Source organism: Rosa chinensis, chromosome 6 (genome assembly GCF_002994745.2).
Source record: "Rosa chinensis cultivar Old Blush chromosome 6, RchiOBHm-V2, whole genome shotgun sequence".
In the NCBI taxonomy this organism is placed as follows: Eukaryota; Viridiplantae; Streptophyta; class Magnoliopsida; order Rosales; family Rosaceae; genus Rosa; species Rosa chinensis.
This window is the reverse complement of record NC_037093.1, coordinates 26,967,510-26,992,928: the sequence shown is the minus strand read 5'-3', so window position 1 is coordinate 26,992,928 and position 25,419 is coordinate 26,967,510. Positions and strand designations below refer to the sequence as shown.

General features: G+C 37.6%; 1 pseudogene; it reads right to left on the bottom strand.

The window, feature by feature from the left end:
* Positions 1 to 12,654: 12,654 nt before the first annotated feature.
* On the bottom strand, positions 12,655 to 17,145 carry LOC112174434 (annotated as a pseudogene).
* Positions 17,146 to 25,419: the final 8,274 nt, after the last annotated feature.

Genomic DNA, 25,419 nt, shown 5'->3' with positions numbered 1-25,419 from the left:
AATTATAAAGACTTTATAACAATTAAGACACATTATTGCCCCCCAATAGGAAGATTATTGCTCCCCAATAATCTCAACTCCGGTTGACGATTTTGCCCACAATTCCAGTCATTTTACAACAATTCTGGTTGACCGTTTGCCTTCACACTGATTTGACTCCGATTGTAACGACTCCGGTTGCAGCCTAGGACCGGAGATACAATCAAGTTGCGATTTCCGTGATAATCAGTCGCTGGCGAGAGAGACAGAAGCAAATCGAAGATATACCCGATTCTACTGGCGGTCGTCGATTCCTTCAGAAGGTCCAACCCGGCCTCGCCGAGCTTCTCAGCGACGAGGACCGTCGGCTTGCCGTCGAGCCTGGCCGTGCAGAGCACGACAACGAGTTTCAGCGCGGCAATGGCGAGAGCCAGCGTCGTGGGTGGCCTGCTGGAGGGATGGAGGGAGAGAGAGAGAGAGAGACATCGGTGAGGGGGGAGGAGAGAGAGAGAGACTGAGAGGAGAGGAGAGAGATTGATGACTTCTCTCTCTAAGTGAGAAAGAAGGAGAGGGCAAAAAAGTCTCAAAAATAAATAAAATGAATTAATTGGGTAGTAGGGAAATAATCCCTTAGAGTGTTTTGGGTAAATGGGGTTAAAAAACTGTTAGCGGTGCAAGTGGGCAATTTATAAGCTGAAATTGGGTAAATGATCATTTTCCCAAAAAAAAATTATTAGAATGAAAAGATTATCATTCTACCTAAAATAGAAATACTTTAAAGAATATGAGATATATTTTCATATTAATTAACAATACCTCCCATTTATTTGTAGGAATGAATCGAGGAGAACTTGAGTGCTTAGTTGATAGTAGGACTATCCACACCATATTAAAGAATAGGCAATTATTCATTCAATTAATAGACTATAATTCCTCTGTGACTACGATGATTGGATCATCACAAGTAATAAAAGGGATAGGAACTGCCAAATTTTTGCTGCCTAGTGGCACAACATTTAAAGTCACAGTCGCTCTGTATGCACCAAGAGCTAATCGAACCTCTTGTTAAGTTTTAAAGATATTCGTGCCAACGGTTATCACGTAGAAACACACTGTGAGAATGGAACTGAATACCTTTATATTACCTCTAATGAATGTGGAAGGAAACACATTTTAGAGAAACTTATGAGTCAATCTAGTGGACTATACCTCACTACGATTTGAATCATTGAATCCTATGCTGTCACCAACAATGAAATGTGGGACACTGACTCATACAAGCTTTGGCATGATCGCCTAGGGCACCTCGGTCGTGACATGATGATCCGTATTTTAAAGAACTCACATAGACATCCCTTCTTTCGAGTGAAAAATAAAATGGGACAAAAATTTGTCACACTGCAAGGTGTCAGTCCTAGTACTGCTCAAATGCAGCCATTGCCTTCTGAAGTACCAAAAGAACTACCTCCCTCCCATTATGCCTCATTGACTATTTTAAAGACACATCACTCATTTTGCAAAGGCTGCTCTTTAGCAAAAATAGGATCGAGACCTTCCTATGCTAAAGATACAAAACAAAACATTCTATTCTTATAAAGGATACAAGGAGATATCTGTGGACCTATCCATCCAAAATGCGGACCATTCAAGTACTTTATGGTTCTAGTGGATGCTTCGACACTCTGGTCACATGTCGCTTTATTGTCCACAAAAAATGCTATTAAGTCTATAAGGCTTGATAACGCTGGAGAGTTTACATCAAAAGCATTTGATGATTATTGCATGTCTATTAGGATCAATGTAGAGCATCCTATACCCCATGTGCATACACAAAATGGTCTCGCAGAAGCCACCATCAAAAGGCTGTAGATGGTGGCTAGGGCACTGGTTATGCGCACCAACCTGCCTATATCTGCCTGGGGTTATGCAATATTGCACACAGCTTTACTTATTCGTTTTAGACCCACTGCTAGCCAACCATTTTCTGCGTACCAGTTGGTAACTGGATATGAGCTTGACATTTCACACTTACGCACATTTGGTTGCGCAGTATATGTGCCTATTATGCCCCCACAGCGCACCAAAATGTGTCCCCAGAGACTATTTATGTTGGATACGAATCTCCAACAATTATCCACTATTTGGAACCCTTGATAGGCGATCTCTTTACCGCTAGATTTGGGGATTGTCACATTGATGAGACAGTCTTCCCGTCGTTAGGGGGAGATAGGAAAAAGGATTTTCCAAGGAAATGATAGGAATTGTTGTGGTTTGTCCTCACTCTGTCTCATTTTGATCTCCGCACTTCACAAAGTGAAAGTGAAGTGAAAAGAATAATCCATCTTCAGAACATAGCAGATTCGATGACTGATGCGTTTACTGATATCGAAAAAGTGACGATATCACATATACTAGCTGCCAATGTGCCTGCAAGGTTAGAAGTCCCCAACAAGGGGCACTGTGCCGCAGATAGAGGCACTGCAACCACACTTAGTCGAGGTGTCGTTGAGGCCGTGGCTCCCCAAAGGAAGAGGGGGAGGCCACTTGGTTCGATTGACACTCACCCAAGGAAGAAGAGGGGGAGTAAGGCACAAACCGATCCATTAATCATCAATGTAGAGAACCCCACTCATGAAATTGTCTCTGATTATAGTTATGTCCATGAATCAATATTGGAGGATGCTCCGATGTTTGAAATGATTCCAGAGAACAAAGAAATCTCAATGGATTATGAGAGTACATAAGAGTTGATAGAAAGATCTTCCATACACATTGATGATGTATTTGCATACATTGTTGCTCAAGAAATCATAGAGCATGATGATATCGAACCACGCTCTGTTGCAGAATGTCAACAAAGAGTAGATTGGCCTAAATGGAAAGAAGCAATCTAGGCAGAATTAGATTCTCTGGCAAAGAGATAGGTATTTGGTCCCGTAGTGCTAACCCCACCAAGTGTAAAGCCTGTAGGACATAAATAGGTCTTTGTCAGAAAGTGTAATGAGAAGAATGAAGTCCTGAGGTACAAGGCTCGTCACAACACCCTAGAATTGACAACGAGAAGACATACTCTTTCGTAATGAAAGTTATAACGTTCCGCTACTTAGTTAGCTTGGTAGTTTCCCAATGACTAGAAATACAGCTCATGGATGTGGTTACTGCATATCTCTATGGGGATCTTGATTCAGAGATATATATGAAAGTGTCTGATGGCCTTAAATTACCCAAATCAAGTTACTCTAAATCACGGATTAGGTTGAAACGCTCACTTTACTGATTGAAACAATTGGGGCGGATGTGGTATACCCGTCTAAATGACTACTTGATTGGGAAGGGATATAAGAACGATGAATTATGCCCCTGCGTATTCATAAAGAAAACAAGTTTTGAATTTGTAATTGTAGCTATACATGTCGATGATATGAACATAATAGGTATTCTTGATGAAATAAGAGAAATCACAAGCTACTTGAAATCTGAATTTCAGATGAAGGATCTTAGGAAAACTCGATTCCGTCTAGGCCTTGAACTAGAACATCGAGTTTGTGGAATACTAATCCACCAGTCTGCGTATGCCCAAAAGATGCTCAGGCGATTTAACATGGACAAAGTGCATCCTGCTAGCACTCCCATGATCGGTTAAAGTTTGGAAGCAAAGAAAGATCCATTTCGTCGAAAGGAAGATGACGAAGAGGTGTTGGGAGCTGAAATTCCCTATCTAAGTGTAATAGCCGCATTATTGTACTTAGCCCAATGTACTCGACCATACATTGCATTCTCAGTGAACTTGTTAGCTAGATTTAGCTCAGCTCCAACGCAGCGTCACTGGAATAGTATCAAGAACATTTCCGATACCTAAAAGGAACCATTAACTTAGGACTGTTCTTTCCCTATAGAGAGACAAGAGGGACCGCAGATGGAACTGCAATCCCTAAAAGAAATGTTGATGGCGAAAGCGCCACTCACTACACTGAAACACCAAATGACGTTTTGGTTAGTTTTGCTGATGCTGGATACCTCTCTGACCCACATAAAGGTCGTTCCCAAATTGGTTATGTATTTACCATTAGGAACACGATGATGTCTTGGAGATCAACCAAGCAAACTCTTATGGCTACCTCCTCGAACCACTCAGAAATCATTGCTCTACATGAGGCGGTTCGTGAGTGTATATGGTTAAGGCCTATCATTGCACATATTCGAGGAACTAGTGGTTTGAGTTCTACCACTTAAGAGCCTACTTGCATTTATGAAGATAATGCAGCTTGCATCGAACAAATGAAGCTAGGACATCTCAAGGGTGATAATACAAAACACATATTGCCAAAGTTTTTTTACAATCAGCAACAACAGCCTCTCCTTAAGATTCAAGTGAATCAAGTAAGGTCTAAGGAGAATGTGGCAGATTTGTTCACCAAATCATTGCCTAAGACACATTTGAGAAACATGTGAAAAACATAGGAATGCAAAGACTTTCCAAACTCCCTTGATTAATGTAAGTATCAGGGGGAGGTGTAGACGTCAAGGGGAGTCTAACACACACATGTCATACTCAAATGTAAAAGGTGCGTTGTGCTCTTTTCCTTCGACCAAGGTGTATTTTTTGTCCCACAGGGTTTTTATTGTACTGGACAAGGTTTTTAGTGAGGCAACAACTCATGCACCATTTCATCTTTGACTTGGGACAAGGGGGAGTGTTAAACGAAAAGCACATTATGTGCCTTCGTCAAAGTGACGGACGAATAGGTAATCAAGGAATTAGTGATTACCATCAATCAGCAAGGATTACGGATCAATCAACATTTAATGTCATCATTGCAATTGATATTTCTGTTGTAGTTCTCTTCCTATAAAAAGGGACTCTGAAATGAAATGAGTAGACCAATTCCAATTCTCAATTTACTTTTACACATTTTTTTATTTTGACAAAGTGGTGTTAGTTCAGTAGTTAGAGCACTCACTGCCTAGAAACCAAGTCCTAGGTTCGAGTCACCATGGGGGTAGGAGTGAAATCTTTGATCCTCTTTTAGTAAAGAAAAAAAGATTCATTTTTGTATTTTAATATCTCTTTTTCAAATTTTTATATGTAATTTGACCAAAATGACCCTCTCCATACTAATTTTTAATGATACAATAGATGTCGTTAGACGAGAGTAAGTTATGTGAAAGACGGATATAAAAGTGAGTGAGTTAAGTGATATTTTTTATTTGAAATGAGTTAAATAAATTTTTTTTTTTTAAGAAGTTAAGTGATATTTTTAAAAAGTCAGTAAGTTAAGTGTCGAATAGTCACTTGGAAACATGTTCGCAAGAGACATAATCAATTCGCTCACGCTCTTGCGAGGCGTGCATTGAAGATGGTACAAACTATGTATTGTTTAGATGTTGGGCCTCCTTGGCTTCATAAACTTATTGCTGTAAGCCATTAGTGCTAGTACTGGGGGTTCTCTCTAGAGAACAGATGTTCCCCAATTGATGTCACTACTAAAAACAATTGCAATTGCTTCGCCTTTTTACTTCGGCAACAGTTGCCGTCGCAATTGACACCCTATTGCTACGGAAAATGTTCCGTCGCGATTAACCCTTATCATTTGCGACGGAAAATCTTTGCCGTAGTAATTTTGTGCTCAATTGCGACGGTTTTACCTCTTGCCGTCGCAAAACTTATATGTATATGTACTTTACCAAAACAAAAAAAATACTACGGAAAGAAGCCGTGGCAACACATAAATGTCACTGTATTACTCTTTTGTAATATTGGTATGGTGTGTGTGGACATAAAATAAAATTTTCAATTTTATATACAAAGACGTTGGTCTATACCAATTTGCCTCCTAAAGTTGTATGACTTATACATTGCATTTAAATTGTTGATGTTCATTCTAAAGCAACCATGAAGTAGAAAATGAATTTGGAGAAACCAACCGCTCGATGGAGAGATTGTAATGTTTTATGGTGGTTTTAAAAAATCCAGCCAATTTGGTTCACGTTTCGAACTCGATCAACTAGACTTAGTTATTTTTATAAACCTATATTTATATATCATACACTCCAAAGGGCAACTTCTATCAATTCAAAGAAAATGGGAAAACCGACCATTGGATGAGATTATTACAACAAATTATGAGTGTGGTAAAAAATTTAGCCAATTTTACCATATTTTCGAATCGGATCGAATTGGTCAACCGTCGTCACATGTATGTCTTTTTGGTTGACCGATGACGTGATGACCGCGAAACGTGCTTATTTTTTCACATCACGTTTGTAAATATTTCATCGATGGATGTGCATGGACATAAGATAAAAATTTCAATTTTAATTACAAATATGTTAGCTTATACCAATTTGTCTCCTAAAGTTGTATGACTTATACATTGCATTTAAATTGTTGATGTTCATTCTAAAGCAACCATGAAGTGGAAAATGAATTTGGAGAAACCAACCGCTCGATGGAGAGATTGTAATGTTTTATGGTGGTTTTAAAAAATCCAGCCAATTTGGTTCACGTTTCGAACTCGATCAACTAGGTCAAACTTAGTTATTTTTATAAACCTATATTTACATATCATACACTCCAAAGGGCAACTTCTATCAATTCAAAGAAAATGGGAAAACCGACCATTGGATGAGATTATTACAACAAAATATGAGTGTGGTAAAAAATTTAGCCAATTTTACCATATTTTCGAATCGGATCGAATTGGTCAACCGTCGTCACATGTATGTCTTTTTGGTTGACCGATAACGTGATGACCGCGAAACATGCTTATTTTTTCACATCACGTTTGTAAATATTTCATTGATGGATGTGCATGGACATAAGATAAAAATTTCAATTTTAATTACAAATATGTTAGCTTATACCAATTTGTCTCCTAAAGTTGTATGACTTATACATTGCATTTAAATTGTTGAGGTTCATTCTAAAGCAACCATGAAGTGAAAAATGAATTTGGAGAAACCAACCGCTCGATGGAGAAATTGTAATGTTTTATGGTGGTTGTAAAAAATCCAGCCAATTTGGTTCTCGTCTCGAATTCGATCAACTATGTCAAACTTAGTTACTTTTATAAATCTATATTTATATATCATACACTCCAAAGGGTAACCTCTATCAATTCAAAGAAAATGGGAAAACTGACCGTTGGATGAGATTATTACAATAAATTATGAGTGTGGTAAAAAATTTAGCCAATTTCACGATATTTTTGAATCCGATCGAATTGATAAACCATAATCTTCGCATTAGCCCAACAAAATTTCCCTCTTTTTGTTTTTGGTTTTCTTTTGTCCAAATTTCCTACAAACAAAACAACCCTAATTTTTTCCCTCTTTTTCCCAAAGTCCCAAACATCACCGCGCGCTCTCTCTCTGTCTCTCTCGCCCAGAACCTCACCGCTCTCTCTCTCTGTCTCTCTAGTCAAAACCTATCTCAGTCCCAGGCTCCCAGCTCCTTGCTTGTATTCTTTATCCAAATCCTCTCTCTCTTCAGCGAAATCGAAATCCTCTTTATCCAAAGTGCCCCTCCTAAAATACCAAACACCCAGATCTCAGCTCTCACTCTTGCCCCTCGGCGTCAGCAAATCCAATCTCCTCTCCAGAACCCTCAACGTCGACGTAGCTGGCCAATCGGTCATCAAGGCCCAGATTTAGGACACTTTTGGCCAAGAAAGGTACTACTGCTTCTTCTCTTCTCATCGATTATTTTATGTTTTGGTGGATTTCTGGTTTTGGAGTGGATTTTCGTGTGGAAATGAGTTTGATTTGTGGGATTTGGTGAGTTTTAGGGGCAGATTTGGTGGTTTGTGGTGTTGAATTGCAGGTCAGCTTTCTGAATATTAATGGTTTCGGTTTGAAGAGCAGTAAGAAACCCAAATCAAAGACTCCGGCAAAGAAGCCCAAAGACAGTGTTCTTGAGCAGAGTCAGTCTCTCTATTATTCTCTCTATAAAAAGACTGTGTCTTTATGTATTAATTGGGTCTATCTTTGATTTTTTTTTTGTATTGGGTTTCATATTGATTTGGTTTTTATCTTCAATTTTTGCTGCAGAATCTCCAGCTGAGTTCTTTGCTGAGAACAAGAACATTGCTGGATTTGGTAATGTATGCCTTTTTTCTTTGATTATTTATTTCCAGGATCAAATTTGAAGCTTTCTGTAAAATGTAGAGGGATTTGGAGTGTCTGACTTTGGATGTTTTAGCCAGGGAAATGTCTTTATACTACTGTGAGGGAACTTGTGGAGAACTCATTTGATTCGACGGAGTCCATATCGGAGCTTCCTCTGATAGAAATCACAATGTGAGTGCTAGTTATTGGATATGATAAATCACAATGTGGTTTGTGGTCTTTTTGATTTGGGTGCCCCTAATTTTTCAGTTTCGTTGCATATATCTTATCAAGAAGGGGTCCTCTATCTTGTTAGAAGAAAAGTATGCAGCATATGAATTTAACTAATCGAATTTATGTAATGGCAGACACAGCAAGCCGCACGTCTCTCTTCGATCTGTTATCTCTTCGTGTCTCTGACTCTCTGTGCTTTGCTTCTTGGCGGCGTCTCTCTCTGTGCGTTGCTTCTTCACGACGAGGATAGGTATGTTCTGATTGAAAGCAAAAAGGTTGAAGCGGTGTGGGTCTGTGGGAGCTTGAAGGTTGAAGCGGTGTGGGAACTGGGAACTTGAAGATTGAAGCGGTGTGGGAAGTTTAAGGTCGTTCTGTGCCTTGTGGGCTATTAATCTATTCGTAAAGGTATGTCCAGATTGAATGAATCATCTTATATCAATTATAGTGAGTGGGTTGGAATCAAATGCATGTCCAGATTGAGATTGAAAGAATAATTTATTCATCTTATATCAATTATAGTGAGTGGGGTTGGAATCAATTACGGCTTGCCAACAATTATAAATTGTTCTTATATGTCCAAATTGATACCTATGGCAGCAACCATCTATTTTAATTTTAAATTGTTATATAAATTGATTATTGTTTTTACTGTTATTCTATTTTGTTTAGGAAGATGAGTGATGCAAATGCAACAACAACAAATTCATCTACTAATAATGAGGGTGAATCCAATGAAGGTGTGGGAGAAAATATATATATATATATATCGCACCCTGCACCCGTGTCCGTGCATCATAGCTGATTGTTTGTTGTTATATTTGGTTGATTGAGTTCACCAAAAGTTTGAGAGTTTTGATCAACTAATCCCCTCCTTTGTTTTTGTCTTCCCTTATCAGCAAATGGAGAAGCATATCAAGACACTCATTGTCCTATCTCACTACTTGGAGATGCAGTCTTTTTCCTCTCCATTGTCTACCATACTAAGCAAGCTCAAGAGTCAAGACTCCACAACTCCCAAAAGGTATGAAACTCTTGACTTTGCTTTCAATTTTAGGCCTCATTTTGCACTACTTTGATTCTTGTTTTAATTTAGAAATTTGTTTAACTTCTTAAATCTGCACCTAACCTAGAAGATGTATAAGTTGATGCTTATTTTGCTTGATATATATTCACTGTCCTGAACTTGATTTAGGGAAATTATGACTTTGCTCCAAGCTAAAGACTAGGCCGATTTTGCATGATTTAGGACTCTAGTTACTATTACCTTTATATAAGCTAAGTTTTGATCATTGTTTTAATATAGGAAAATCTGTAATCTGCACCTCCTACCTACTTTTTCCTACCTAATATGCATGCATGGCATATCTCTATTACTATTGTAGAAAAGCTGCAAATGTATTTGACACAAACCTTAGTAACTGAATTGCATATGGTTTTAGTTTTGGCTGATAGGTTATAACACAAACCTTATAGCAGATACATTGTATCAATAATCTAAATTTCTGTCTATTGGCTTGTTTGTTTAGGTTCTTATTTTGGCAAGGACAAATCATTGGAGTTCATGCAGCTCTGCATCTATTTAAGGTTGATAGAACATACCTAATGACAAGTATGGTAGTTACGGTACATTTTTAATTTCATTTTGTAGTTGATTCTCCTTTGATCGGATATTAGTTTGTTTACATATTGTAATAGTGTACTTTGGTGACTAATATATTCCTTTCCGCGCTTTTAAGAATGCTTGCGATATATTTTTTTATAAATGAAATATTCTTTATGATATTTGCTGCAAATGGTATTAGCTTTGGTGTGCAATTCACACCATTTTTTTTTTATAAATGAAATATTCTTTTGCGACGGCAAAGTATCCGTCGCAACCAATTCACCCCATTTTTTTTTAAAATGAAATATCTTTTTGCGACGGCAAAGTATCCGTCGCAAATAGTTTAAGACACTGCGACGGCAACAGTTTTCCGTCGCAAATACTTTTTGCCACGGCATTTTACCGTCGCAAATGGATTTTGTGACGCCACCTATTGCAACGCCAACATTTCCGTCGCAAAAGGCTCAATTTTCCGTCGCGAAAAGTTTTTTCCGTCGCAAAAGCCCAATTGGCCGTCGCAAAATAGGCGTCGCAAAAGCAATTCTTTTTAGTAGTGTGTATTCTTATTTGAATTAATAAAGTTCAGTTTCAATCAAAAAAAAAAAGTGTTGAATAGATCATAAGTCAGTGATCATTTGTGATCTTTTCCTTTTTATATATATATTCTTTATAAATAAAATAATAAGGAGTTATCACACATCTCTTCGCTTCTCCAGTCTTTCCAACTTTTTTTTGTCTGTTATTTGTTTTTCTCTAAATACCTAGCAGACAATTGCACATTATCTAAAACTTCTTGCTTTCGCTAAGTGATATTGTGACCACTTACCAAACTTCTTATGTTTTCAGAATCAACTTATCTTCTTTTTTTATCTGTGTTTTTTTATTGCTTATTCCCTAAATAATCATTAATCAGCACGCAATAGCTCACCGGTTAAAACTTCTTCCTTTCGCTAAGTGACATTGTCACCACTCACCAATCTTCCTATGTCCCAAACTCTAAATACATGTACCCATTTGCTTGAGCCTTAGAAACAAAGATAATTAAATTAGTGGGTCGACCTCATAAAAAGTAAGTACTATGTTACTAGATCAATGATACGGAATTATTTATGTACTTTTAATTTTTGATTCTTTGTTATTGAAGGTGAAAGTTTGCTTGCTATATGAATATTATGCCTCTATCTTGTGGCGTGGCTTTATACTTTTTTTCTCTTTTATTTAACATAGCTCTTTGACCTGGCTATGGGATATCATAACTAACAAAAAAAAGAAGGGGAAACCAGGCTTTTATATAGGATTCAATTAGCCATATATATTTGGTTGAATATATACAGAGAATGGACCAACAAACTAAGCTTATATACAATACTATTTTTCTTTGATGTCAATTTATTTAAATGTAGGTAACATCATCTCACCCTCGTTGGCTACATCAATATTAAATCATGTTTAGACAACCCTATTAAAGCAACTTAAACTAACGTGACCATAAATAACCAGTATTCTGACAATACTAGGATTAAAACGAAACCCTAATTAATTCGTAACCAAAACCAAAATCTTGGGTCCCAAGTCATCTGAGCCCATCTCTGTGTAATGCTCCTGATCCCAAATACGAATCCAATAATGTCTTGGCCGATGGACGACAACCCACATAATCGCATCAAGAACATATGTACACTCCCACACACCCATGAGAAATTTCTCAGGGCCCCCAAGCCTCGGTCCCGGCCTCCAAATCGGCTACAGCCGGCACCAGCAATGCTACCTACCCTGAAATGAACAAGATGAGTGCTCCAATCCACAACGTGTAGTGGGGATCAGCCCGAAATCAGGATATGACCCATAACCTGACACCTAAAACTACAAGATCTCTGACCCAAAGCCCCGCTGGGGAACAACGCCACCAATTCTGATGCCGCATAACCAGGAAAACTCGCTCTGAAGCCGTCACCTGCGTCCAACCCCAAAGCCTAGCCTTCGCCTTGACACGCATCCAAGAACTAGTCAGAGCGCCGCTGAGATGGACCACCTGCACGCGCTGCCATGAGGAAAGAAGGTCGGATCTGGGATCCCAAATCGCAGTCTCCCAATCCAGCAAGCCACTGCCGGTCATCCGCACAGAGTACCTCACGAACTCGGTCCAATTTAATACCAAGAAGATGAGGAATGGTTGCAAGTTTGCAACCACAATTTTCGAGTGCTGAGGACTCGACTGCCAGGTGGGACAGACACCAGAAACGCGGACCAATGATATCGTCGTGACAAATCTTAGGGTTTGCGGCCCTAGGACAAAAGGGCGAGAGACATCTCTCACAAAACGTGATTTTATACGATACTATTCTTATCCCCAACAAGAGGGATGAATTAAGTGCTATTATGATTGTCTTACAAGTTACAATTCAACGTACATTGGGAAAATGAGAGACAAGCTAATGTACTGGTGGGTATGAGATACCCTCATTTACAACTATTTAAACAAAAATTTACAAGTATTTGAACCAAAATTACAACATTGAGAACAAAAGTTACCATATTCATTTACACTATTTAAATATAGTTAAACAAAAATTACAACATTGACAACGAATTTGTTCAAACGCTTGTAAAAATGTCGTAAGAGGTGTAATTACCATTATTAGAACTAAGATTACAACATTGACAACGAATTTGTTCAAAAACTTGTAAAATGTCGTAAGAGGTGTAATTACCATTATTAGAAATAAGGTTACACAAAGTAGGACTCAAATTACAACTTTAACAACAAAATTTGTTCTCACTTTTGTAAATGTGGGTATGAGATACCCACCACTACACTAGAATTTCCCGTGAAGATGATATATATTAATTGTTCTCTCGAATACTTTGAGGAGCTGTTGGCATTTCTGAGTTTGGAAGATCAAGCACACTAGCTGGAAATTCAACTTCACCAGCATGCAATATTGCTTATTCCCCCATCTCTGTAATATCTGTACGGTTTGAATGGCTAAAATTCGAGGGGCTCATTGAGTAGATGCTACAGCTTGGTGACGTCCGCTCAAACTGATCACCCAAATTCTTCCTCTTAAAAGTATGGGAGCTCAGGTCTTTACAGTCAAACACTTTGAGCATACCCCTAATTCCTTTGTGCTGATAACTCCATATAAATGAGGCTACAAATATGATGAGGGCTAATAACGAAGTGACGCCAGCAATCAGAAACAGACCCCAAAACCTATCAAGGCTAAGACTGTTAGAATCAGACACCATGGGGTTGCTACCTGAACAAGATGTTTCGTTCCCGAACCATTTGCGTTCAAGTTCCTTCATCGAGTCTCCCTCGGTGAATTGCAGAATCGACCTTGATACATCTGGTACAAGAGGCGAACCTTTAGGAAAAACCTGTATACGTGGAAAAGATATATTAGCAACGTGTTTAATAAAGTGCTTGCGAGAGTGTATTGTGGGAAGAGAGAAGTCTTACAAAGGCAAATCCATCAGTTTTAATTATGGGACCAATCATGGTATAATTGGAGCAATAATTTGCAAGAAAAAGCTTCATGTTTGGAGTTTCGTCAATGGCTCCCCGTTTTGACTCCCGTTTATCAAAAGTTGGTTACATTCTTGTGCAGATTTATACTTCCTAATATTGGAAGCATGGAAACGTTGTTGTAAAAGGTCGCAGACAAAAGAGCCATCCAGGCAGCCCACATACTCCTTAGTATTGCTTATCAGATGGCTTATATTTGTATAAGTTGGCTCAAGCTTTTGCACAGTTAGCAGTGAAGTCAGACTCGCTGTGTAACTTTGAGTCAGTATGAGCACCACAAATACCCATACTATCACCACAAACCTAGACAAGTTGCTAACGACTCTCTCCCCTGTAAAATAATCGATCAAGGAAAAAATTAATGAAGAAAATAGTACGATTAATTATGTGTTGCATCATGTATGTACGTATATAACTTACGCTGTGCAAAAACCATTGTTGAGAAAGAGAACCAGAGGCCAGTGCCAACTTGATGTGTGGGAGGCCCACGAAAATCTTCATTTACTCGGTGTTCAAGAAGCCAAACCACAAAACCAATGAAGACGAAGGAAAAGAAACTCGCAAGCCACAAGTCCCATGTCAAAGGCTTCAAGAAAATCCATGCATTTTTAATCCAGTTTTTATCTTTCATTGGCACTACCATTACTACACCAGATTCAGTATATGGCAATGTAAAGTCCACATACAGTGACCTGTTTGCTCTAATTGTTGAATCTGCTGCCACTGCATCATAATCCTGTAGATTACAAAGATATGCGCCATCACCAATCTATAAGGGAAAGAAAATAACAGAAAAAGAAGTTAATTTAATTTCTGTGTAGATACCCCAAGGAAAACCTGATAGACCAAATCATCATAAGTTCCCGCAGAACTGCCATTTGAAAATGCAAAGGGAATGAAGTCATAAGTAACGGCATATGGTAACCCTTCCATTGCAGCATTAAAGACGTCAATACAGAATCCAGTAATAACATCTGGTGTTGTATTAGTGCTGTTATCACGTACCACCTTAACAAACTCTGTAAAACCATCCTTCACTGGAACTCCAACTCTTAACTTTTTTCCATTTGTTGGGATCTCCCATCCCTTAGGAATGGAGCCATGCTCTCCGGGCCATATGACAAAGCCTAAATTTGGTGCAGACGTGTTTGTCGAATTAATGATCAGATTTCTCACCAGTCCATTTTCAGGTGTCCAAAACCCAATTGCTCTTGCTCCAGCACCAATCACATTCAATATTTCAAAGATGGAAGATTGTAACTGTCCATTATCAAAACTGAAATTTCCAGCAAGACCTCTAAATTTCGTCCTTGCCAAGGATCGGCTAAGCTGATAACCATTTTGCGATACCCCCAAAGTCTCTAGATCTGATGATGAGTTTGTGGAAGAAATGGTGGTTTGGAAGACAAAGCTTGTAGTCCCAAGTTCTTCAACGGCCATGGCTAATGCATAAGCAGCATCATATGCCCAAAGTGCAAACACATCTAGTTCAACATCAATGATGGTTGGATTTTGTTGGTGGAACTGCTTTTTTCATCGCTCTCTAAAAGTGACAAGTTCTTTTGTTTTCGGCACATAGGTCCTCACCCCCAGTGCGCCCTGCATTGAACTGATGACTGAAGCATTTGTTGAACTTAAAATATTGCTCAATCCATCTGTCATGATCCATACATAGCCTTCATTCATCATCCCTAGCTTTTGTGCTTTGGCAAAAAGCCGAGAGCCTAGAGGGCCGGGCATGTGCACAATGAAGACTCTAGTTTGCATTGTCATCAACTTGAAAAGCTCCTTTTCAATTTGATCATCCGTTGCTGACCCAGAAATGGCACTTCGATAAGGGACACGAGCTTCAACTATCTGCAAGGCGTCGATCAAGTATGGTAATACTCCGTTGCCGAACTCATTGTCAATATAGATTGGCACAGCTTCTCTCCATCCAAAAGCTTTGATAATTGCCCCTACGGCTTTGACTTGAGAGGAATCAATCTGTGCAGCTCGGAAAAAATATGTACTTGGAAGGGAAGTGAGGGAAGGACTTGTTGCTGAAAATGAGATTATAGGAACTCGTGCTTTTCCTCCAAGATCAATTACAAAGTTGGTTTGCATTGATGATTTCGGTCCCAAGATTGCTTGCACTTGAACATTCTTTATTAGGTCCAAAGCTGTATATTTGAATAATAGGTAAAAAATAAAGAAGCACCAAATATCAAAATTATTACTTTCAAAATTCAAACTTGTAGTATTGGATTATAACGTTAGACTTTTGACTCTGTCAATATCACATTCATTTATTTCCAACCTTTTTTTTCTTCTACCATTTTCCCTTTGACATAAGGTTTCTTCTATCAGTGTACGTTCCACATTTAACTTCGATGCATGATTAAATTCCCAACTACTTTCGAATTATACCCAACTACATCGCCGAACTTTACGAGAGATTTTTACGTAGGGCAAACGAACTACGTAGCTAGTAGGGCAGCCCAATCCGTTAACATGTAAGAGAATGTTTTGGGTATTTTATTTTAATAAGTAATGATAGGTTTGGAACACACTTAACCCAGGCCAACATCTGCCTAGAGATCAACTCATCCCAATCAGTAACTGCTGGTCAAGAAACCTTCGTCAGTCTAAATCCAATGGTAAAAAGCAAATCCATTCACAAATAAATTCTTTCTTTCCGCCCTTGGAGAATATAGTTCATTTTAACGGAGAAAACAGTTAATTAACCAAGGAGGGACAACCAAAGGTCCCAAAGGATATTTCTTTTAGGATCTTTAACTGCAATTTCATAATTTTAGTCCTATATATATATATATATATATATATATATATATATATATATATCCAAAAATCAGGATCATCATATAGTTTATAATTTTTTCATGTCAATTTTTGCAAAAATTCTATAGTGCTCTAGACTTCGGACTTCAGAGTATTGTGCCACATACAATGAGCTAATCTAACAGCTCCCGACTCCGAAATTTTAATACTACGAAGAACTATCGAAGACCCTAAATTTTTGCTCTAAGATTTTTAAAATGTAAACAGCATTAGTACTGTTAGCTCTCTAAAATTACAGAACCCAATCTAAATTCATATAAATGATCGTCACGACCATCGCAAATATTATAACCTTACTTACACAACCTATATAGAAAATCAAATAATCATAGATCCTACTAAACCTAGAAAAACGGTACCTGCTAAACCCACTAATTTGAAATTATTTCAAAGCTTTCAAGCTTTAGACAATCTGAATTATAGGTTAGCTTTACAGGAAAGAAGAGTTGTACGTTGTATAGTGTGGTTAATTATGAACAAATATATCTTGCATCCACACGGGCTACAATCCACAAAATCACAAAATTATTGCAAATGAATGTACGTAAATGAAAGGAAAGGGAACTAGAGAGATACCTGCAGCAGCGGCATCGACAACATCACCTCTGGAGTCCCTAATGCTCAGAACCAGCCTCGTTTGAGTGTTTCCACGAGAGCTATAAAAGTCTGAGATGGCCGATTCGATGCAGCTCAGCCTAACTTTTGAACTTACAGACTCAAGGTCATCAAGAATCACACCAACATTCACCGAGACACTCGTCTTCTTTCCCATCACCAACAAAATACTTGACGATAGAGAGAAGACGATTAAGGAAGAAAAGACGAGGGTTGATGTACTCATCTTCTTCTTCATCGTGTTTGTACCTTTGATTCCCAAGCTTTCAGAAGACTTTCATTTAACTTTATTATTGGTAATACCAGCTGGCTCAGATATATGATTGTACGTGAATTGTTATTAATTGAAAGAGTGATTTCTTCTAATTAGTTAGTGCTCCACACTAGTCATAATGTGTTGGAGTGTCTCAAACTCAAAGATATATTAATTCAAAAAAACTAATTGAAGGGTTAATCCGTTGAACTTGACCAAATCAAAGTACTATGTATTACGACTTAGAAATACTTTTAGGAAATAAGTACTCACCGATCACTATTTTTTTGAACTTCTTTATAGGGAAATATTCAACGGTGAAACCTCAATATGATTTTTATATATATATATATATATATATATATATATTATAGAACATGTCACTGTTTACAATCAAAACATTGCAAAGATGTTTAACAACAGTTCCTAGAAGAATACTCTCTTTCAGATGGATGCAAATTATTTCCAACCCTCAGAATGAATAAATTCCTACAAATGTCACATGATCAATAACAAAAACACGTTTCAACAGCTCATGGAATGAGACAAGCCTGCTGCTAAAGATAGTTACCCAGCCGTTAATTGGATGGTTATAGATGTACTCAATGGCCAGATTTGTACAATCAATCTTATCAGCTTCCTTGTCAGGAATCTCAAGCTTGTTTTGATTGTATGATTGAACGCTAGGTCCAGTCATTGACTTTTGTTTATCATATGATTATTCATTTGCTTCTTTCTACTTTTGTGAAGAATTTTTTTTTTGGACACTGATAGAAAACGGAGTATAGAATGTAAATTTTAACTTAATTTAAGACATAAGAATCTCATACATATCTAGATTTTTGTAGAGTTTCAATTTTAAACAAACGAATTCAAGAATGGAGCAAAATTTAATTTTAGAAAAATAACCTCTGATTAAGAACTTATCGTTTCACAACACTCAAGTCTGAATGAATTTGGACCAAGTCATCTAAATTTTATCAGTGCTATTAATGGCATTGTCTTTTGCCATATATATTGCAAAGCGAATAGTGTGACTCATAGGGTTTAGCGTTAATTTTTTGTCTTGTTAGTTCATCTTTTAAACTTTAATAAGGCTCATGTTATTATTTATGATGTGCTAATTTTCTTCCCACCAAAACATCAATAATATATGACGGTCTGGTGATCAATGACGCTAAAATTATGCCTCTTATGGTGACCATTTTTTTCTCTTACTCATATCGTGCCTAACTCGCGCACAATGATTTAGTGGCCAGCATACATCAACAATATTTAAGATGTCGGTTATGAAGAAAACCAGAGAGAATTGAAAAGAGATAGTGTTCATTCCATTCTTTTTAATCTGTTACAACTGATCGTGTGTGTGTGTGTGTATACACAAATATCTGTAACTTAATTCCTAAAGATTCGATTCGGAGAGAATCATTTACATAATTCTAGAAGGAATAACAGAATTGCTATGGTTTTCTAGAAGAAGCTATAACAGAGTGACTGGAGTTGTGGATCACGTTTTCTTTGCCTTCATGAGGTGTGATCTAGTGTGACTGCAGCTTATGATCAATATCCCCCCTCAAGCTGAAGGGAGTAGCACGTACTGGAAGCTTGCCACATAAGAGACAGAATCGATCCTTTGTGAGAGATTTGGTGAAGATGTCAGCTGGTTGATGAAATGTGGAGATGTAAGAAACCTGAATGAACTTGTTGAGGACCATTTCACGTACATAGTGATAATCCATATCAATGCATGTGTTTGGTTCGAGTGTGATGAACAGGATTTGAGGCTGGGCTAAGGCAAGTGCACTGACATTATCACACCAGATACAAGGAGGTTTAGAAAGAGCAAAATGATCATCTTGAAGGAGTTTGCAAATCCAGATGATTTCAGCAGCAGTTTGAGCCAAAGCACGATACTCTGACTCAGTGGAAGATCGAGAGATGGAGTGTTGCTTCTTAGAAGACCATGAGATGAGGTTGGAACCAAGAAAGATACAGTAGCCACTGATAGATCAACGATCAATGGGGCAACCACCCCAATCAGCATCAGAGTAGCCATGTAAGATTAAGTCTACCATTTTTCCCATGTGGGATGTATATATTCTCAACATGCACGTGTGGCGAATTTTCAAGCCATACATGTGGACAACTTGGGTGACGTGGAGCCTGTGTAGCCGTTACGCATGCACACGTGGGTAACCTCGCTCTGATACCATGAAGAAAACCATAGAGAATTGAAAAGAGATAGTTTTCATTCCATTCTTTTTAATCTGTTACAACTGATCGTGTGTGTGTGTATATATATATACACAAAATATCTGTTACTTAATTCCTAAAGATTCGGAGAGAATCATTTACATAATTCTAGAAGGAATAACATAATTGCTATGGATTTCTAGAAGAAGCTATAACAGAGTGACTGGAGCTATGGATCACGTTTTCTTTGCCTTCATGAGGTGTGATCTGGTGTGACTGCAGCTTATGATCAATAGGTTACTCTTTAGGTGTAGCCCTAGCTTACAACTACTTATTCACTTATTTTTCGGAGAATACATTCAACTGCTCTGCAAACTTTTTATTCTGCTTCTAGACTTTTTACTAACTAGATAGTCCTCCTGCGCGTTGCTGCAGGTTCTTTTTTTTTTTTTTTTCCTCAGATTTTTTTAGAGTAAAGGAAAACAATTCTTTTTTCATATCAATCAAAAGCAGAGAAGGTCAGGGAGATAAGAGGAACAAATCTTGACCCATCCGTATTTTTCTTAAGTAAGATAAAGAAAGATTAGCAAACACAAAGAATTATGTTCATATGCCTAGTTAATAAAAAAGAGGACGCGTATAATTCGGCAAAGAAACGTACGTGTATTATTTGGTTTACCTAGTCTAACGATACGGTCAAATATTCGGTAAAAAAAATGCGCTACGGCAAATTTATAAGTTTGAATTATACATGTATAATTAGGCAAGTAGTAGAAAAAACGGGTTCAAAAATACAGATATATAAAACACTATTTTTGTAAGAAAATAACTAATAATCTACTCTAAACTCTTGCTTTTATTTTATATGATTTATGATATGTGATAAAACATGAAAACAAGGATATGGCACCCAAGTAAAATATAATCAGGCACTTCAATTACAAAACGATATACAGCAGTTTTTCTTCAATTATACGCATACTGAAGTTTTATTCGTGTTTTAATTAACTAGCGCTTTAATTTTTTTCAAATAAGGGCTAGTTTGGGATGGCTGCGACTTTTAAAAAAAAAACTACTGCTGCTGTGTTGTGAGAATAATCAGCTGTGAATTAAATCAGTTTCGTGTTTGGTAAATAATATTTTTAAAAGTACTGTTAGTACATAAAACAACTGCAGAGTGTGTTTTGATCCACAGCAGCTTCTAAAAGCAACCTCTAGACTGCTTCTAAAATCTGCTGCTAGTGACCTATAACTTTCAATTAAAGCTGTTATTTATTTATTTACCAAACACAACAAAATCTAAAATTTTGAACAAAAGCTGATTTTTTTTAAAAGCGAAGCAATCCCAAACGGGGCCTTACTCCGTATAAAATGGATACGTGTATAAAACGTGTTTTAAAAGGTCGAACTCAATAATACGCGAAAAAAATCGAGTCTACAATTTCAATACGCCGTACTGAAGTTTTTTTTCAATTATACGCGTATTGAAGTTTTATACGCGTATTAACTAACTATGTTCATATGTACATCGATCTCCCTGCCAATAGCCTAAATATAAAATTGAGCTATCTACAAAAGACAGACAAATAAATAAAAAGTAAACTTCTACCCAAAACCTTAACTAAGCAATTTACTAATACAGTTTCCATTACCAACAACCTTAAGCAAAGAAAAAAAGAAGGAAAAAAAAAAAGGGTGCGTCTATTGCCACCCTACCATTTTCTTAGTTCACCCTACAAACATTTGAATTATTGAAAGACTATATTACCCAAGTGTAAAATGACTACTAAGTACATTAATTTTCTAAAATCCAAATTTGTAAGGAAAAATAAATAAAAAACCAATAAATTAAATAGAAAGATTACTTAATTTCTCATTGGATAATATTAATCTTCATCTTCTCCACCCAAATTTGCATTTATTAAAAAAAAATTTGTCTTTCTGTTACCTCTTCATCATGAATTCGTTATTTAATTCACAAAATTATTAATGTTAACTACATCAAAATCTTTGCAATATCATTTGTGAACAGTACTTAAAGTAAAAATTTAAAACACGCAAGAAAAATCTCAATATCTTCTTCATTGCTCATAGTTGTTAACTAACTATGATTTTGACATAGATTGAAATAGATGAACATTAAAGCAGACAGAAAAAATTAAAAAAAAAAGGAATTAAATTAGATTATTTTTTTAGGAAACTTTAATATATTATAGTTTTTTTATTGGTATATATTAAATGTGAGATTTTCATTAAAAAAAAATCTTTTTTTATTGGATATGTCATATAAGGATATTCTTGAAAATAGAAATGGGTTACATAAGTAAATTTAATAATTGAAATTAAATTGTAGGGTGTAATGAGCAAGTAGGGTGAACAAAAAAAATGGGAGGGTGGAAATAGCTTCACCCAAAAAAAAAAAAAAAAAACAAAGAGCAAAATCAACAGCAGAGCATTCAGCTACAGTTTGCAACGTTGGATGATCATAAGCCGATGTTAGCTGCCGCTAGTTACCAAGTTACGTCCTTTCTTCAAACCACCACTTCCTTCTAATTCAAATCTATCAATAAGCTCCCAATATTTGTTAGATAATTCATTAACCAATATTGGAGCATTATAATAAGTAGGGTGTTCTATATGCAATGCACATACATGATTTGAGTATGGATAGTATTTGGCACTCTAAATGTGGCTGTGTGAGGTTTATATAACCTGGAAAGTTGTTTCGGTTAATAATACGTAATTGTGTAAGTGTAAACAACTTAATACCATCCTAGGCAAACAAAAACCAACATTCATAGCAAGTTCAAAAGTCGCATGTGTATGGTGAACAACTTTTCGTGATTCAGGGAACAAAGTTGAACAACTTTCTATGTAAAACACTTTATCATAATTTAGGGTCTGGAATGGTTGTTGATATCAATGTTCCAGTCTAGAATAGCCAAGGTGTTTTGGCTGGAAGTTTGGCACACTTTTTCTGTACACATTCGTACACTGCTCTAATTTTTTCACTTGGTTGCAATTCAACAATTTTGTATGTACACCACCTTATCAGAATTTAGGGTCTAGAACAATTGCTGATATGGCTGTTCTAGTCTCCAAAGAAAAAACTCAAATTTTCTAATCAGTGATAAATTAAAAACAACAAAAGCTATAGACTTTCTGAGAAATACCCAAACCTTTTCTCCTCACATACCAGTTCAAAGAGCTCCAAGATTGAAAATTCACATGCGGTTCCTTATGAGTTGTTTATTTGAGGTCGTAGGTTTGACTCACAATAGACTAATATATTGTCCTCTATGAGTTGTTTATTTGATTTAAAAAATTAAAAACACTCATGTGTTATTATAACTTACTAACAGGTCACAGCTCACCGACTTTTACAATGTTAAGAAACTAGTTTGCTATAAGGCCATGTTTGGTTCACGGATTTGAGGAATCAGGAAAGGATAATCCTTCTTTTCCTTTGTTTGGTAGGCACAAACTTTGGAACTATTTTCCTGACAAAGGGGAAAGTAGGGTGGAAGATGGTTCCTTTTAAAACCCATGTGATTGATTTTCCCTTCTTCTTTCCCAATATTTATTACAAAAATTTAGGACTACAATATCCATGCTCAAATGTACGTGTTATTGTCAATTTCACCCATGATGATAAATTTTAAAATACAAGAGTATTGTTGAAACATTATATATTTTTTCTTTCCTTTCCTAAACCAACCAAACACTAGAAGGGAAATCAAATAGTCTTTCTTGGATGTTTTCCCATTAACAAACACCAAAAAGGAAACCTGACAAGAATTTTAATTTCCCATCCCCATGAGAAAGACAAAGGAATTGATTTCCCTTCCATGAACCAAATGAGCCCTAAGGTAAATCACCATTTCATTTAGAGTTGCACACTAAGTGGGCAACCTGGAAGTGGTGTATCAAAACCACCTCGGCCTTCTCCACGTTATTTATTTATTTATTAGTGGACGATCATTTAAGTCACCCCAGGGCAAGCCCAAAGGGCTGAAAATGGAACTACGTACATCTAGTCAGATAGACAAGCCTAATCAAACATAAATGCAAGGAAACTTAATTTTCAATTGTGCTTAAACAAGGAGCCAATACCAAAAAAAAACCTAAAAAGTCAACTTTTGGCTCTGCTAGGGTTGCTTTGCCCTAGCCATCCGGATTGATCGAGTTTGTGATGGCGGAGGAGACGGTGGCTCCTTCTGCACCTTTTGAAGAGGCTTTTGTGAGCCTTGTTGGCAGAGAAGATACGATGCATGATTCGTTTTTCTACCTTTGTGGCAGAGAAGATACGATGCATCATTCTCGGCGGCGATCTCAAATGTGTGGGGACTAAGGGAGAGAGTTTTGATCCAAGAAGAGGAGGACGACATCTTCGTCTTTCAATTCAAAGACAGAGCTGTCAATGATATGATTCTTTCAGGGGGTCCATGGTTCTATAACAATTCCATGTTGTTGCTGGCCGACTATGATGGCGTTTCTGATCTCAAGGCCGCTCCGTTGCATCTCCTTGAGGTATGGGTGGCGGTGAAGGGTTTACGCATCGCTATGCGCAATGAGAAAGCTTTAACTCTGATCGGACGGGCGTTGGGGAACTTTGTTCGGGTTGATCAGGGGGCGGTGCAGAGGAAGGACCCGGTTCAGAGGGTCCGTGTGTTGCATGATATTCGTCGGAGGATCTGGGCAAAACGGGTGTTTGGGTTTTCAACAGCCGTGTCGGTGTTGGTTGAGCTCCAGTACGAGAAGTGCCAAGGGCTCTGTGCTGCGTGTGGTTTCTTTGGACATGGCGGAGGTGTGTGTGATATAAGGTTGGAGATGGAGGCATTGCCGCTGGCAATGTCGGACTGTGAAGGTGCAGATCGTGGGTTGAGATCGATGCAGTGTTCGCGGACTTCTGTGGCTGCATTTGGTTATTTGGGGACGTCCCATGAGGCGTCGAAGGGGTTGGCGGTGCTGGAAGGGGCGGAAAAAGTGGTGGCGGGCTTGGGATCGGCGGCTGCTGCAAGTGCAACTCGGGTAATTCCTGAAATCTCGGCGGGAAACCCTAATTCAAAATTAGGGTTGACTGCTGGGGTGGATGGGTTGACTGGGCCAGAGCTGCAGATTGGTGGGTTGGGCCTCAATTATGCTGGTGCAGACCTGGGGCCTATTTCTGCTTAGAGACATTCAAAGGCGGCCTTGGCTGTGAAGAGAAAGCAGTTCAAGCCAAGTTTAGCTATTATACCCCGGGAGTTTCAGCTAGGTGAATTGGTGGAGGTTCGGGTTTCTTTGGGGCCAACTCCAAAGAAAAGGGGTCGTCCTCGCAAGTATACGTTGGTAAAAGAAATTGAAGGTCATAATGCAGGTTCGGATATAAGCTCCAACTTGATAGGGAAGGAGCTGTTTATTGTTTAGTTGTTCTAGATGGGGTTTCAGCCTGTGTGAGTGTGATTAAGTTTCTATGACGTTTCTAGTCTATTGCTTGTACCATAATTGCGTGATTGGCAAGTGATGGCTAGTTGAATGATGTCTTTCCGTAGGAGGCGAACCTTGGTCATTCTTGGATAGGCTTGCTTAAATGTGAGCTTCCCAATGATTTTAATTAGTTTGCTTTAGCTTGGATAGGTTTTTCCGGATTTTCTTGCTGAAATTCTTGTGTAAGCTTTGTAAGCTATGGCCTATTGGCTGTTGGTTATTGAATAACAATCAACTTCTATTCAAAAAAAAAAAAAAGTGCCAATACAAGCTCGCAATTCAATTCGCACCCGCCTGCTGCAAAAAGCCGATATGCTTCTGGTGATGTGTTGGCAGCCTTCTCCACATTTAATGAAACTTAACTCACAATAATTTCTTAGCTAGGTGGCCATCAGCCTGTTTCTTATTTCACTGTCTATGCTTTGCTGGTATTTTCAGTTGTTTATTTTTTATTTTAACTTTTCTTGTCTTTTGACCCCATTGTATCAAGTTGAACATAGCATCATATTTGTGTTTCACAAGTATTTAAAGATTAATGTTGATAACTCAATGGGTTTGGTCTAGTGGAAACCTGGTTAGGTCTACAAGTTGGGTTTA